Raw genomic sequence first — 15761 nt, forward strand, 5'->3', positions numbered from 1 at the left:
GGAACTCTGGTGCTGGAGAAGACTCTTGCGAGTCCCTTGGACTGCAAGGCGAACAAACCAGTCAGTCCTAGAGGAGATCAGCCCTGACTGCTCCTTAGAAGGCCAGATCCTGAAGATGAAACTGAAATACTTTGGCCACCTCATGAGAAGGATGGACTCCCTGGAGAAGAGCCTAATGCTGGGAGCGATCGAGGGCAAAAGAAGGAGGGGACGACAGAGAATGAGGTGGCTGGATGGAGTCACTGAAGCAGTTGGTGCAAACTTAAATGGACTCCGGGAATGGTAGAGGACAGGAAGGCCTGGAGGATCATTGTCCATGGGGTCGCGATTGGTCGGACACGACTTCCCACCTAACAACAACAAAATAAGAGGCACCAGATGCTAGTCTCCAAATCTGGTGTTTTTAACTCAAAAACAGTCCCTCCAGAGGCCAGGAATCCCCCAAATTCTCCATTATGCCCATTTGAGGCTTTGCCAAAACAAAGAAAGAGGGAAAAGGAGGATCCCCAAGTCCCGTCATTCTTGAGGTTCACCACTGACTCCTGCGATTGCCTCCTGGTGCATTCAAAGAAGAACAGAACTCTTATTTTCCTTCCCAGCAAGTCCTTCTCAGTTGCCCGTTCCACCTACAGATCAAGCACAGAAAAATCTGTACTTAATGGCCTCTCCCCTCGCTCCGTCTCCCCTCCCTGCTCTCCTCAACAGCCGCATGTACTAATGTGAAGCAATTTCAGTGTTATCCAGTACTGTACACTGGAGGAATTGATGATCTGCTCTTTCACCTGCTTTTGTTCTTTGTGACAAATTGATCTGATAAACCAGAAAATTAAACTGTGTCTGGAGGAGCCAGACTAAATTCTGTACAAACTACAAGAGGAGGGCTGATAAGTACTTTTGGGAGAGCAGGAAAAATGCTGTGATGAAACTTTAAAGCGTCCACGCAACTAACAGCACTGGGTAAACAGATTGCAAAATAAAGGGCAAACTAAGGGACAGAGCTAGGAGAATGTATTTAATAGTAGCAGTATTACCCCTTTAAATTATAGATAACCATGCTGGACTGAGACCAGAACAAAGTGTAAATCTAGTGGCACCACCCTGAAGACAAACAAAGTTTTGCTCGACATATTGGCTTTCGTAGGCTCGCACCCGGTATCTGAACAAGCGTGCCTGCAAATGAAAGCTTATCCCTTTAATAAAACTGTTGGGCTTAAAGGTGGTAGCCCTGGATTCAAAATTGGTTATTTCCCTTTAAATTGCAGAACAACTGCTTAAAGGTTGTTTAATTGCAGAACAACTGCTGGAAAGTATTCAACGAACTATAGTTTCAGAAGGGGAGCCATGCTGTCCTGCAGTAAAAGGGTGAGATTCCAGGCCAGTAGAAGAATCTAGAAGAGCTAGATTCAAGACTCTTCTAATGAAGGGAGCTTTGATTCTCCAAGCTCATGTTGCCCTCCCACCCCCCAAAAAACCCTCGTTGGTCTCTAAGATGCCATTGGACTCAAATCTAACACTCCAGTTAGTTATATGTTACCTAATTATAGACTTAAAGGTGATTTTTAAAGTTCCTTTCCATACATGTCCAATAAATGTATATATATGTATATATATATGTATATATGTATGTGTTTAAGACCAACAAAGATTTATTCTTTGGTGCTACTGGACTCTGATTTTATGGGCCATTCCGCACAGATTGATTGTAGCAGGAGTGTGACAAATTGAAATGGCTACTAAAATGCAGTTATGCACAACGTCGTACACAATCTGCCACACTCCTGAAACCGAGCCGCAAAAAGCGCTTCATTGTAGCGCTTCCAGGGAAATCCCAAAAAGTGGATTCACCCTCCAGAAAGCGCTACACTCTTGCAACCAATCTGCAACACTAGCGGAAAAGTTCTGTGCGTTACTATTGTTGCGGTTTCAGCAAAGTCCCTCCCACTGGCTCTCTCCTCTGATCTTCTGGCGAAGCGATCCCCATTTTATTTTCTCGGAGCGAGCGGAGAGCAACGAACCGGCCAGCCTCCGTTTAGCCAGTGAGGCTTCCCCGGCTGCAGTCCTTCCACAGAGCTGGTTTAAGTCACCAAGCACCACACAGCCCCGTTCGCTGGTTCCCTTTATTTTCAGCCAAAAATCGCGCCCGTGCGGGGGAGGGGGTATTTTTTTTCACTCGGGGGGAGCGTGGCAACGATGAAACGGCAGCTCAAACACCACCTGCTAGCTAGATGGGTCTCTCCGTTGCAACGAATCAATGCAGATTGATTCAACGTGTTTTTTTTTTAACTTCCTTAAAGGAAAAGGGGCTTTTCGGGATCATGATAATGGCCACCCATTGGCTGCTTGACGGCCAGGGGCGGGACGAGCTCGGCAATATTGCTTCCTGACTAGCAATTTTTGCAGAGACCGGAAACCTGTGGGAAATGATAGAAACGCAACTGGATCCCACTACAAAGGCAGGTATGCATAACAATGAATTCCACTATTTAAAATGGCGTTTTTTCGTCCCGCAACCAATTTGCTCAAGTGCATGCAGGAGGGATGGCATAATTTGATTAATCCACCATTGGGATTCGTTGCAACGTGTTTTTTTTTAACTTCCTTAATGGGAAAGGGGCTTTTCGGGAGCATGATAATGGCCGCCCATTGGCTGCTCGTTTGATTGTCGGCCAGGGGCGGGACAAAGCTCAGCAAATATCGCTTCCTGGATAGTGATTTTTGCCGAGACCAGAAACCTGTGGGAAACGATTAAAATGCAACTGGATTCCCTGAGAAACCACTCTAACTGTCAGGAACTTCTTCCGGATGTTGAGATGGAATTTCTTTTGAATTAATTTCAACCAATTGGTTCTGGTCCGTCCCTCTGGGGCAAGAGAGAACAACTCTGCTCCATCCTTTATATGGCACCCTTTTAAATACTTGAAGAAGGTTATCAGATCCCCTCTCAGTTGTCTCCTCTCCAGGCTAAACAGACCAAGCTCCCCCAGCCTTTCCTCATCCGTCTTGGTCTCCAAACCCCTCACCATCTTTGTCGCCCCCCTCTGGACACGCTACAGTTGGTCTATATTCCTCTTCAACTGTGGTGCCCAAAACTGAACATAGTACTCCAAGTGACGCAGAACCAGAACAGAGTATAGCGGTACCATCACCTCCCATGATCAGGACACGATACTCTGTTTGATACAGCCCAAAATCCCATTTGCCTTCTTAGCCACTGAGTCACACTGTTGACTCATGTTCAATGTGTGGTCTACTAATACTCCTAGATCCTTTTCACACATGCTACTGCCAAGACAAGTCTACCCCATCCTATATTGGTATGTTTGGTTTTTCCTACCTAGTGGGGTAGATACCACTCTAATGGTAGAAAGTGAAGAGGAACTAAAGAGCCTGTTGATGCGGGTGAAGGAGGAGAGTGCAAAAGTTGGCTTGAAACTCAACATCCAGAAAACGAAGATAATGGCATCCAGCCCTCTTAATTCATGGCAAATAGATGGGGAAGAAATGGAGGTAGTGACAGATTTTATTTTCCTGGGCTCCAAGATCACTGCAGATGGGGACTGCAGCAAAGAAATTAAAAGACGCTTGCTCTTGGGGAGGAAAGCTATGGCAAATCTAGACAGCATCCTAAAAAGCAGAGACATCACCCTGCCAACAAAAGTGTGTCTAGTCAAGACTATGGTCTTCCCAGTTGCAATGTATGGCTATGAAAGTTGAACCATAAGGAAGGCCGAGCGTCAAAGAGTTGAGGCTTTTGAACTCTGGTACCGGAGAAGACTCCTGCGAGTCCCTTGGACTGCAACGCGAACAAACCGGTCAGTCCTAGAGGAGATCAGCCAGGACTGCTCCTTAGAAGGCCAGATCCTGAAGATGAAACTGAAATACTTTGGCCCAGGGGTCCTCAAACTTTTAAAACAGGGGGCCAGTTCACTGTCCCTCAGACCATTGGAGGGCCGGACTATCGTTTTTTTAAAAAAAAAACTGAACAATTTCCTATGTATACTGCACATATCTTATTTTGAAGATAAAATGAAGAAGCCTCACCAGTGCCCATATTGGTGGAACTCCACTTTTATTTCAGGCTCAAACTGGTGTGGTGTGGGAACCAGCACAATTAGAGTCGGTCCCTCCACCACCATTCCAGTTCACACTACCCTGTGCAAACTGCACTGCGATTTGTGAACTCGCATAGGAATCTGATTGCATAGGTGAGATTAAGACCCATGCAATCAGATTCCACTGCAGGAAAAAAGAAGGCACATATGCCTTTTTTCTTCCAAATTTAATGTGAGTTCAGCCATACAAGCACATGGCTGAACTCGCACTGCTCAGAGATCACAACAGTGTGAACCAGGGCTTACACAGCACACAGCATACAACATCATACACAACTGAATAGCAATCAGAATATAAATGCAGTTTGGTGTAGTGGTTAGGAGTGTGGACTTCTAATCTGGCATGCCAGGTTCAGTTCTGCACTCCCCACATGCAGCCAGCCACCTTGGGCTCACCACAGCACTGATAAAGGCTGATCTGACCGAGCATGAATCTCAGGGCTCTCTCAGTCTCACCCACCTCACAGGGTGTCTGTTGTGGGGAGAGGAAAGGGAAGGCGGCCGTAAGCCACTTTGAGTCTCCTTCGGGTAGAGAAAAGCGGCATATAAGAACCAACTCTTCTTCTCCTTCAGTAATCTCAGGGCTCTCTCATCCTCCCCTCCCTCACAGGGTGTCTGTTGTGGGGAGAGGAAAGGGAAGGCGGCCGTAAGCCACTTTGAGTCTCCTTCGGGTAGAGAAAAGCGGCATATAAGAACCCGCTCTTCTTCTCCTTCAGTAATATCAGGGCTCTCTCATCATCCCCTCCCTCACAGGGTGTCTGTTGTGGGGAGAGGAAAGGGAAGGTGACTGTAAGCCACTTTGAGACTCCTTTGGGTAGAGAAAAGCAGCATAGAAGAACCAACTCTTCTTCTTCAGTAATCTCAGGGCTCTCTCAGCCTCACCTCCCTCACAGGGTGTCTGTTGTGGGGAAGGGAAGGGGATTGTAAGCCGCTTCAGATTCCTTCAGGTAAAGAAAAGCGGCATATAAGAGCCAACTCTTCTTCTTCTTCTACTGTCAATTAAATTGGGTTTCCTACTCCTTCGCTGTCTGCAGAGCTGGATTAAGTTCCCATGCAATAACACTGAGCACTGACCATTTGCATTTCCTCTGAGCACTGACAATTTGCATTATCATTGTTATGCCACCCACCTAGAAACCACCCCAACCAACTAACCAACTTCAAAAAAAGGCTCTCCTTATGTTAAAAAAAAATCCTAATTGTTTTAACGTGGTGGGGGGGCGGGTCTCTCTTCGGAGGAAAGCAGCAAAAAGAGCTTGGCAAAAGAGATCCGACGGGAAGGTGGGGGGGGGGTAAAGATTAAAATCCTTGCAAGAGCAGTTTTTCTAAGGCAGCCGCTGTGCGCTGCAGACCCTGCGCTGCGTTGTAAACCTCATTTTCCTGTTGCTACTCTTAGCTCAAACCAACTAACCAACTTAAGAAAAAAGGCTCTCCTAACGTAAAAAAAAATCCTAGCTTGTTTTTAACCTCGATCAGGCAGCCGCTGGCTTTCCACAGGCACACTCGTTATCCCTCCAATCACGCCAGAGACAGAGGAAGAATGAAGAGACGGAGAAAAGGCAGGACTCAGAGATTGCAGCTCAAATTTCACACATGCGCACCGCAGGGAGTCGGCTGCTGACAGGCGGCTGGAGGGAAAAACACCCGGCGGGCCAGATAAAAATCGTCCGGGGGCCGGATTTGGCCCGCGGGCCGTAGTTTGAGGACCCCTGCTTTGGCCCCCTCATGAGAAGGAAGGATTCCCTGGATAAGAGCCTAATGCTGGGAGCGATTGAGGGCAAAAGAAGAAGAGGACGACAGAGAATGAGGTGGCTGGATGGAGTCACTGAAGCAGTCGGTGCAAACTTAAATGGACTCCGGGGAATGGTACAGGACAGGAAAGACTGGAGGATCATTGTCCATGGGGTCATGATGAGTCGGACACGACTTCGCACCTAACAACAACAAAATGCAGAACTTTACATTTGTCCCTATTGAACTTCATTTTATTCAGTTCAGCCCACTTCTCGAGTCTATCAATATTTGTTTAAAGTCATGGGTTCTCATATTTTTTTAAAGTCACGGGCTCTGGTCTAGCCTTCTCCTCTGATACTTTCCCATATACAAACTATGATTTGTTTGAAAGAGCATTTTTGGCATGGGAGTCTCCACCTGCAGTCGAAATAAGGTTGCCAGCTCTGCATTGGGAAATATCTGATGGGGAAGGAACCATGGGTGGGTGGGTGGGTGGGGTTTGGGGCAGGATGGGAGATCAGTGTTGTATAATGCTATGGAGTCCACCCTCCAGAGTAGCCGTGTTCTCCAGGGAACTGATCTCTTTAGTCTGGATATGAGCTATAATTCTAGGGGATCCCTAGGTCTCATCTGGGGACTGACATCCCTAAGTCCAAAGTGCTGCAATCTGTATACAACTAGTTAGAATTACAATCAGCAAGTAATTTGATGAAGTCAACCCTGAAGGGTTGTTGTTAAATTGTTAGCTAAAGAGCACCTATGTGTTCACTGTGTTCACAAGAGATTGCAGGGACTTCAAGGCACATGGAATTGAAATTTCTGAGCACATTTGGCTGGAAGATACCTTTGTTAAAGGTGGGTTACTGTCCATTTCCTCTTACTCAGGAAGAGAAGGATCTCTGCTAGGAAGGAGGAAAGACTTCCCACCATTAAGGCCTCAGTTCTCTCCATCTGCTGGTATATTGGCATGCAATCCTATTTGCAGCATAGCCATTGGGGCTTGCAATGTGTTGCTTTTGTAACTGTCTTCTAAGCTTCGGTGCTCTGCTTCAGTAAGGAGACTGAAGCAGATGAATATGGTATATATTCCTGTATAATCTTTCTAGTAAAGATTATTCCTTTTAAACCTCAAAGCAATATGTGCCTGGATCTGACCCTAATCCACAAAGGCAACCAATAACTGCAAATTCTCTGTTACTCTGCAGCTCTAGTTTTTGGGAGGGACCTAGGGCTGAGTCTGGTCCAAAAGTCCCAACACAAATCAAGTGAACCAAAGGGAAGGGGGTGAGGCCCATTTTGCAGACATATGAAAGATAAATAGCAGGAAAACTGTCTGTACACGATTCCTTCAATCCTCTCTCTTGCTGGACAAGTGCTGACCCCGCTGCAGGGACCTCTGAGACGATTCCCCTTCCATAGAGGAACAGAGAAGTCTGCCTTTTCAGGCCAGCTGTTGGCCTTGACTAGTCCCCCCCCCCCACGCACACCTTTAACTCCCTTTTTCTCTCACACACCTCCTTTCCCCTCCCACACAGGGAAGGGGTGAAGCAAGAAGAAATAGAAAATGTGCTTAAAATGTGGAATGTGTTGTCAGAGGATGTAGTGATGGCCACCAGCATAAACAGCTTTAAAAGGGGTTTAGAGAGGGCTTAGACTAGAGAGCTTCATAGAGGGCAGATCTACCACTGAATATCACCCATGACGACTAAAAGGGACTTTCAAATGCAGCAAACGTCTGAATACCAGTGCCAGGAGAGAAGGCCTCTGTGCCCTGGACCTCCAGAGGAACTGGTTGGCCCCTGTGCAAGACAGGATGCTGGAGTAGGTAGATTACAGACAAGGCATGCTGGGCTCTTCTGATGTTTTTTTCTTGATGCCCTCTTGTTGGCCCCCAAGAGGAACTGGTTGGGCACTGTATGAGGCCGGGTGCTGGACTAGGTGGACCATGAGTCTGAATCAGCAGGGATAGTCTCATGTTCTTATATTCCAAATGACTTCATTCCCCAACTCCATCCTATGGTTCCCGCTAAGCCTTCAGAACTACTGAAATGACACCGCACAAGACCGCTTCCTTGCCCAGTTACAAAGATGAGGGAATTAGTTATTCCCCCTTCAAAGGCATTTTGTCTTGACAACTAGATGTGTTTTAATTCCATGGGTAAAATATCCCCAGGAACAGGAAGGAACATCTTCTGCTAGCCAGACGCTAACTCATTCTTGTAGCTGTTCATCATACTTAACTCCCAATATACATTTATCATGTGTGATACCTTTTATGGGATTTTCTTCCAATAACTGTAATATTTTTCCTCAAGATAAGACAACCAGAATTGGACATATTACTCCAGAAGAGAGCAGCATTTTGTCATATGCAGTTATATATTTGTATCATTTTCAATCCCCTCTTTAAATTAAAAAAAAAAAACAAAAAATGTAAAGCCCAGGGTATTGTAACATGTACAGCTACCAGCTATGTGCACTGGAAAAGATGAGCTTAACAAATTGTCTGGTACCCTCTTAAAGAGACCAAAGGTTCAGAAAATAATTGAGACTGAAGTTATCAAAGTGTCATCTGGAAAAGGATGCATATTATTACCCAGCTATGTTTTTGGGACATGGCTGCAGAAGGATAGTCACTCTTAGCCAGACTGTTCATAGATATGCATGAATAAATGGAATTGTGCCAATTACAGGGAACTGGGGGGGGGGGGCGCTGTGGCCATTTCACAGCCCCAAATTCTACATAATTGTCACATTTTACTATTGGTATGGAAAATAATTCCCAACATATTTATTCATCCTGCTCTTTAAAACTCATTTTGAAAGTGAACATTTGAAGCTACTTTATACTGAATCAGGCCCTTGGTCCATCACAGGCAGCATTGTCTCCTCAGCACAGAAACTCAAGGGAATCTGAGGCTGGGAATAAATGTTCCCACATCCATGCATTATCCAGTTATTTATCTTCCTTTTCAAATAATCAAAACGAGATCCTAGGCATCTCATTCCCCCTCGTCCCCTTCTTCTTCAGTGACTGCTCCTATAAGTTCTCCATCAGGAGATAGCTTTTTCCAAACTCAACGGTATGGGATGTCGCACTGGCATACACTCATCCATTATATGGGGGCATTCTCAGCATTGTCTACTCAGGATGAGAGCTGCCCTCTTTTGTATCCCTTCTGGATCCTTTAAGTGGAGAAGCCAGTGATTGAACCTGGGACCTTCTGTGTGTCAAGCAGAGACTCTTCCACTGAGCCACAGGTAGACAACTGCTGCTATTTCTACTAAGCATCCTTTTCTGTAACTATAATGGAAGTTACCAATAAATACTTGGTTTTGTCTTTGGCCAATATGCTAGAGAGCAATCCTCCTTCATTCACCTTCCTCCTCAGTTCACTTTCCCTACCCCTTCTTCCTAGTAACTGAACAGTTAGGTTGGAAAGCAACAACCCCTTGGGCTTCCCTTCCAAAGGAAGAAATGCCACGTCTCTTTCTGCTGAGCTTCTCCACTATATCCTTTTCAAGGCATGGCAACAAAAACAGAATTTTAAACGTGGCTGCAATCCAGAAAGCACAAAGAACCCCTTGGCTAGTCATGTTTTGCATGTGTGATCGCATTGGAATGCTGCAGGGCAACCTGACACACTGACTTCAGTCTAAGTGTGCTGATTCCGTAGTGACTCTGTACTGGTACTCATGAGAGCAGTTCTAGCATTGTTCGCAATTATTTTGGGGTGGTTTGCCCTCAATGTGTCCTTCCTTCCTTCCTTCCTTCCTTCCTTCCTTCCTTCCTTCCTTCCTTCCTTCCTTCCTTCCTTCCTTCCTTCCTTCCTTCCTATATAGCACCCCTCACTGTGACATCTCAGGGCTGTATACAGAGAACAGTGAAATAAGAAAATAGAGTAAACGTTTGTAACCATTTAAAACAAGAAATAAAGAAACAGTATAACATGAGTATTGGGTGTCAGTGATAAATGTTTGCTGGCGATTGGATTGATTGTGGGAGTCCTTCATGCTGTTCTTATCCAAAATCTTGGCGGAAGAGCTCAGTTTTGCAGCCCCTACAGAGCAGTTTGAGTTCCGACAGGGCCTTGATCTTACTGGGGAGCTCATTCTACCAGGCTGGGGCCACAAATGAGAAAGCTCTGGCTCTGGTCAAGGCCAGGTGTATTTGGGGACAGGGATCTGAGGCCAGGGATCACCAGATAGTTGGAATGGATGGAGCAAGTCACTCCTTAGGGAGCATGGGCAAGCTTTCTTCTCACAAAGCAATTTATGTTTTATTTCATTTTAGCCAAACTAAAAGACTCTGTGGCCAGCTAGCTGAGAGAGAATGCCTGGCCCATTGTCACCCAGCAAGCTCCCTTAGCCAAGCTCAGGTTCCTGGTTCTCAGGCAGACGTTTTAAGCCCCACTGCATGTTAGCTCTGCTGGAATCCATTGATTGAAATGGGATATCAGGTTAGGACTAGTGATAAGGCTCAGATCCACTGTCCTACCTACGTTGTGGCCTTAGATCTAAAGCTTCCATGTCGCTGGGGGCCATACATTTAGAAACACTTTCACAGAAATATATGATGATTAAGAATTACTACTGAAATTTAGCCCAAAGCAAAATGAGAAGCAAGTCTGAGGGTGCTTTCTCAACAGAAACTATTTGCAGGATTTCAAAAGAACCCAAAATAGCTCTGTTGAATAATTCTACACATCCTTGTTAAGATATGGCTGGCATTATTTTTATTAACATGTCCCTCCCCACCCCCCCAAAAAAAATCCAGGGTGTTTTTTCCTCACTTTCACAGCAGGGCTGGGTGGGATGCAACCATAGTTTCCTGGAAATATTTCTAGATCGTCCATGCAGGTGATGTGGCATTGTCCTAATTTATTGCATTTAATTCATTCACACACCGATGGGCACCAAAGGCAGCATGCCCCATTCTTCTTCGCCTTCATTTTATTCTCAAAACAACCCTGCATGATAGGTTAAGCTGGGGCATCCAGGGAACATTTGTTATTGGTGAGAATTTGAACCTAGGTCATTCATACTCTCTAACCCAGGCTTTCTCAACCAGGGTTTTGTGAAACTTTGGGGTTTCTTGACAGCCCTGGAAGGGTTTCGCAAATACTTGGAAGTTAATGTGATATCCATCCATCCATCCATCCATCCATCCATCGAATCATAGAATCATATAGTTGGAAGGGGCTATTCAGGCCATCTAGTCCAACCCCCTGCTCAACACAGGATTAGCCCTAAGCATCCTAAAGCATCCAAGAAAAGTGTGCATCCAACCTTTGCTTGAAGACTGCCAGTGAGGGGGAGCTCACCACCTCCTTAGGCAGCCTATTCCACTGCTGAACTACTCTGACTGTGAAATTTTTTTTCCTGATATCTAGCCTATATCGTTGTACTTGAAGTTTAAACCCATTACTGCGTGTCCTCTCCTCTGCAGCCAACAGAAACAGCATCCTGCCCTCCTCCAAATGACAACCTTTCAAATACTGTATCCATCCTCCCATCTATCTGACCAAACATGACCGAATATAGTTATATCACGTGATAAATGTTTAACAGATTTGTGTGTTTTTATGGGGATTTTATTGTGTTTTAACTATTTATGTTGTAAACCGCCCTGAGACCTATTGGAGAAGGGCGGTCTAAAAATTAAATAATAACAATAACAATAACAATAACAATAACAACAACAACAACAACAACAACAACAACAACAACAACAATAATAATATGTATGTATGTATGTATGTATGTATGTATGCACACACATGCACACAAATTTGTTAAACATTTATCGGGTGATATAATGATGGGCCTGGAGGGGGTGGGAAGGGGAGGGGCCCTGGGGGGGCGTGTCCACAGCTCTGCTTCCCAACCATATTCTTGGTGATCTTACCACTTCTGGAATTTCTCAACGCCTGAAGAAGGTTTCAGGGGTTTCCCAATGGTAAAAAAGTTAAGAAAGGCTGTTCTAATGGAATAATTAGAAAGAAATTTGGCACTGAAACATTGATACAGAAGGGAAAAGATGGTAGTAACCAGAAACAAAATGTGTTATACATTTTAATAACTAAGGGGTGGAACTAATACTTTTGGCCAAGGATGCTCAATTACCCCACAGTCTTGATTGTGGTTGGATAGTAAATAATGACCATCACATTTCATACACCATTTATATCCCTCCTTACAGAAACACATGAAACTGTCTTCTACTGACTCAGACACCCTTTCCATCAAGTTCAATATTGTCTACCAGACTGGCAGCAGCTTTCCAGAATTTGAGGTCTTAAATGGAGATGATGGGGATTGAACCTGGGACCTTCTGCATGCCAAGAAGATGCTCTGCCACTGAGCCACTGTCCCTCCTTTCCTCATGTTTCAAGGCATCATAGGACAATAGTTTAAAAGATTTAAAATTTAAACCAAAACCCAGCAGCTGAATTTGTGTGGTTGTTTCATTTGGCATACCTCCAATAATGGTCACGGGCTCTCCTTCTTGTGTTTATGTGATTTAATGGCACTGTGCAATAATTTTGGCTGTATTTTTAATTGTTCAATTGTTTTAAAGATTTTAAAAAATGTTTGCTACCTTGAGGACTTTGAGGGAGTTGGAAAAGTGGCATAAAAGTGCTTGGAATAATTCTTGCTGGTCTTGTTGTGGTTGTTGTTAGGTGCGAAGTCGTGTCCGACCCATCGCGACCCCATGGACAATGATCCTCCAGGCGTTCCTGTCCTCTACCATTCCCCGGAGTTCATTTAAGCTCACACTGACTGCTTCAGTGACTCCATCCAGCCACCTCATTCTCTGTCGTCCCCTTCTTCTTTTGCCCTCAATTGCTCCCAGCAGTAGGCTCTTCTCCAGGTAGTCCTTCCTACTCATGAGGTGGCCAAAGTATTTGAGTTTCATCTTCAGGATCTGTCTTGCTGGTCTATGACCATATTAAATAAATTGCTGGTTTTGAATAATAATAAAAAATATTTTTGCAGGACAACCTGGGGGAAGAGGCTGCTAAGCAGGCAACAAAGCTCGGCTGCTCAATGTGATGGTTGCTGTGAACTTTGAGAAAATGTCAAGGTGACCCAGGAAGAGGCTCCTCTTCCAAGTGAGGAATGAAACAGTTTAGTCATGGTAAAGTCCAAATGCTGTTTACATTTCTTATACAACGCTAGCTCCAGAGCCCGTTCCTAAGAACGGGCCTTGAAAGGGCCCCTTCCCCTAGCCCCTGGCCAGGCAGCTTAAGGTGGCTTTGATCAGAAGATCGGAATAATGTTTGGTCTCTTCCAGTCCTCCGGGACATCTCCAGTCCTTAAAGAGGTTCCGAAGATGATGGACAAGGATTCTGCAAGTTCTCCGGAAAGTTCTTTGAGCACTCTCGGGTGCATTTCATCTGGCCCAGGGGATTTGAACTCATCCAGTGCAGCTAAATGCCTCTCGACAACCTCTCATCATGAGGAACCTTATCAAAAGCTTTACTAAAATCCAAGTAAATGATATGAACCGAATTTCCATGATTCAGCAAACCTGTTACTTGGTCAAAGAAGGAAACCAGGTTGGTCTGACAGGACCTGTTGGAGACAAATCCATGCTGACTTCCTTGGATCACCAAATTGTCCTCCAGATGTTTGCAGATTGCTCCCTTTAATATCTGCTCCATTATCTTCCACACAACAGAGGTCAGATTAACTGGTCTGTAGTTTCCCGGGTCATCCTTCCTTCCTTTCTTGAAGTTTGGAATAACATTTGCTCTCTTCCAGTCCTCCAGGACATCTCCAGTCCTTAAAGAGGTCCTGAAGATGATGGACAAGGGTCCTGCAAGTTCTCCGGAAAGTTCTTTGAGCACTCTCGGGTGCATTTCATCTGGCCCAGGGGATTTGAACTCATCCAGTGCAGCTAAATGCCTCTCGACAACCTCTCTGTCCATGTTAACCTGCCACCCAGACACTATCCCTTGGCTACGGCCATCTCTAGATGTGCCTACTTAAAGGAATGTTTCATACTTGTATGGAGACAGATGGGGCCAGCAATAAATGATGGGGTGGAAGCCGTTGATCACTGGCATTGACAGTTTTATTTCTCACTAGATTCAAAGCCCGTTCCTAAGAACAGACATTGAAAGGGTCTCTTCCCCTGGCCCCCCGGCCAAGCAGCTTAAGGTGCCTTTAGGCTGCAACTTACAGCCAAATCAAGTGGGGCAGGCGGGGGCTGGGCAGCTCATTAGCAGGGCCGGGACAGAGCTCCTTAGCAGGCAGTCAGCAGGCTGGGAGGCCCTCATTAGCAAGCCCTCCACCACGATCCTTTGCCCAGGGACCTTACCAGCTTCTATCTCCAGGTACTGAGAGCAAAGAGGCTAGAGTCCAGGGTGGGAACTGCAGGGTCAGGGCCAATCAGGGTGCAGCCAGCTGCACCCTGATTGGCCCTATTCCAACTTGGAGAGCCGGACACGTCCCACCCCCCAGGCTGTTTCACAAATATAGAGAGGAACCATGGATAAGGCAACTTTTCTCTTTAGGCCTCTGCACAGCAGCCCAGACTTCCTTGGTGGACCAAGTACTAACTAGGGCTGACCCCACTTAGCTTCCGAACTCTGATGAGATTAGGCTAGCCTGGCCATCCAAGGTCAAGGCAAGAACGAGCCTTTTTGGGCCTGTGGACACAAAATGGCTACCACAAAATGGCTGCTGCAGGAAGCACAGTCAGCCACAAAATGGCTCCTAATCTAGCTGCCATATTTTTTTCAGGACTCTCCTCAGAAACTCATTGGAAATCTTAAGTACTAATATATTTGCCAACTAACATGAAGAATCTCAGTGAATTTAAGACACGACTTGCTCACCAAAGGCCTTTGTGAATAATTTGCTACGCCAATCAGTGATCTCTTTCTCGTTAAAATGAACATCCTTCGTTTGAAAACACTTTTGATCTGGAAAAAGAGTCAAAATAATTTTACCACAAAGATAAAAGGAAACAAACATTCATCTGTGACGTTAACATATGGAAATAGGAGAACACAGAAAACAAGGCACAGTGCTTAGCGCATTTTAATAAAATATTCCACGCAAGTAAGCCCAGCTGCCTTAGAACTGTCTCAGAGAGCCAGACTTTGGGCTTGGCTTGATTCTTCATGAATGGCACAAACTTGTTGTTTCAGCAATTGAGCCACATGCTACTTGCAAATGAGGACACCCAAAGATCTCAAGGGCATAGAGGTTGTATTAGATCTGTAGGTTTGGCAAGACATGATAGTTTCTTCAAATCCAACAGCTCTTTATTCAATTCAATTCCAACCAGAACCCCAAACGCCAATCAACTCCAACTCCAACCAGAACTGCAAGCAGCAAACAACAGAACCCCTTGAACCTATATACAATTTAGGCAGCCTACCAAGTAAGCTGATTGGCCCTTAATGGAAGCCTACAATTGGTCCATTTCCAGAGCCTATGTGCATTCATTGATTGGCTAGTTAACAATCCCTCATTGAATTGCAGGCAGGCACTGTGGGCTGAAGGAGACACTTACATACAATAACTGCTTGGGGAGCCTCTGGAGGCTTAGACCTCCCTTGGCCCACCCTGTTCATCCAGTTGAGCAAATCCCTAGAGCTGCCGAGTTAGGTCAGCTCTGCTAAGGCTGAGGCCTCATTCCACAGGATGCTTAACTTTTGGGAGTTTGTTGCGCCGCTCAACCCCCCCCCCCATCCTCAAAACAGGCTCCATCCCGTTGCTATCTCCACCAACTGGGACAGAGAAATAATCACACAAAACAAAATCTGTAACCATAACCATGGGAGCTAGGAAACCAATATAAACAGGATGGGAGGGTGGGTAACTACTTGCTTGGCTGCCGCAGAAGAGAAGGATGGGTACGGAGTATGTGGCGCCTTATGAAGGTGCCACAAGCCCACC

The sequence above is a fragment of the Paroedura picta genome, chromosome 6 (genome assembly GCF_049243985.1).
Source record: "Paroedura picta isolate Pp20150507F chromosome 6, Ppicta_v3.0, whole genome shotgun sequence".
Classification (NCBI taxonomy): domain Eukaryota; kingdom Metazoa; phylum Chordata; class Lepidosauria; order Squamata; family Gekkonidae; genus Paroedura; species Paroedura picta.